This window comes from Physeter macrocephalus, chromosome 8 (genome assembly GCF_002837175.3).
Source record: "Physeter macrocephalus isolate SW-GA chromosome 8, ASM283717v5, whole genome shotgun sequence".
NCBI classification, from domain to species: domain Eukaryota; kingdom Metazoa; phylum Chordata; class Mammalia; order Artiodactyla; family Physeteridae; genus Physeter; species Physeter macrocephalus.
Window position 1 is genome coordinate 117,922,109 of NC_041221.1, and position 2,199 is coordinate 117,924,307.

The following is a 2,199-nucleotide window of genomic DNA, read 5'->3' on the forward strand; positions in this document are numbered from 1 at the left end:
CCAGAAGGCCTGGATTTGAGTTTCAGTTTTCCCATCTCCCAGGTGTTCTTGGTCAAATTGCTTAACCAGGTCTGAGGCTTGCTTTCAAATGAAGATAATGGTGCCACTCTTTTCTACCTAATAGAGTTCTTGAGTCATTCATTTCGTCCCTGTGTGTGTTCTGGGCTCACCCAATCCTCCTTTACAAAGTAAGGGGCGAGAAGATTAAGACCAGCAGAGGATGCTGCAATTTCACAAACTCCAAGTGAATGTCTACGGCATCAAGAGCATAAGCTTCCTCTCTTCTTCGGCAGCAGTGCTGAAAGGTAAAATGGATGAGGCAACGCAGATAGGCAGTTTTAGGATTCAAGAAGTCTGTAACCTTCAGCACAATTGATTGGGCAAAATCACCAAATCATTCCACCTTATTCTTTGCATAGGTCAGAAACACCTCCCAAACTCTTCCTCTAGGTTGGAACTAAGTAAATTATGTATGGCAGCATAGCTAATTATTATTTACTCTATGTCTTGTTTTAAATTCCATTATGTTATTTGTATGGGATGAAAGCTCTGCTGACACAGAATGAGTTACAAAGTTCAGTCATAGCTTCTGCTTTCTTTGCTCAAACTCCCACTATTTTTCAGCTCATGTCTCTCTTCTGGACTCAAAAATATAAGTGATGTGCATTTCCCTTGCCTTATTTTGTCTAAACCTTCATGAGGTACTCACTCCCCAAACTGCCTGGTTTCGCACATTTTATTTCTCCTAGAGTGACATTAACATTGATACACTAACCATACTCCACTAGCACCCAATTTCCTAACATTTTTTTCTCTGTGTTTCTCCTCTAAAGGATACCACCTTCCAAAATGTTGTTATAAGGCCCTAATGATTTAATGAATGTGAAAATACTTTGCTGACAGTAAAACCTCACACAAATGCAGGCACTGTTATCAATTTATAATACTTCTTACCAAATTACCATGTTCCTTTTTAATCTGGTGGGTTGATTTGTCTTTGCCTAGGTTGATGCTAATGATATTTTATTCATCTCATTTATAAAGTAATTATTTTACATCAATTTTTATAGTTACTATTATCATGTAAGCCTAATGATTGATTTTCTTAGAACCTGTCAGTTTACATGTAGAACTCTCATTATTGATTTATTAGATTTTGTGAATTAGTAAGTCAGAAAATGAACATGATAGATATTCAAGGTGACCACAACAGAGAACACAGTTTATTAAACTGTTTTGACAAGTATAGCTTAATTTTAATTATTCATAGTAATATGTAATAATAGCACATGAGTAAATTCATTTAGAATATAATTTGTCAAACTAAAGTCTAATACCACTGGGCTTTTATAACTCTCCTAAAAATGGTCAAATAAGAGATTAAATCATTATTTGTTTGAAAGAGGAATGTCTGTGTTTGTGATTAAAAATATCATTTGTCAATGATATTAGTAAAATTTGACAAAGCATTAACTCTTATTTTGCTTTAAACAGTCTATGATATACCTGAGTACACGTTTCAGTGAGGTACCTTCCAAAAGGACTAAGAACTAAAAGTTCTTTGATCACAGTGATTTATGGCTTAAGTATAAGTAAATAAATATCGCTAATAGTCCAAAATTATCATCTGAAACTATTATTTTCTAACAATTCAAACTGCTCTTTAGGACAAAAATGGAATATTTGGATTTATTTTACCTATTTTTTCCAAAACTTCATAGTTGTATCAAGTAATGACTGCATTTTGCTTGATATTTGAAGTACACTACTGATGTTCTGTTTTTTTTAATAGATTTCTTTTTTTCTGAGTGGATTTATTATCAGTATTACAGAGAATTAATATTTAAAAGAGCTCCTCTATACGACTTCCCAATAGACCTTCTAATCATCAAAGCTCCAATTTTCAGCCAGATTTAACTTCTGCTTCTCCCTTGTTCCTTTTATCCAAGTAATTTGAATTTTTATTTTTGCCAAGTCTTTGTGTGTGTGTGTGTGTGTGTGTGTGTGTGTGTGTGTGTGTGTGGTAATGCCATTCCCACTCCCACTCTCCTCAGAGAGGCTTTTATCCCTTACATCCTGATATTACATTGCCTCCTGCTTGTCACTCATACTGTTGCCTCAGCTGCCAGTCCATTCTGCAGATATCTAACAGAGAAATTTTCCTTTCATCATTTCATCTCAATCCAGAAAATTGTGAAG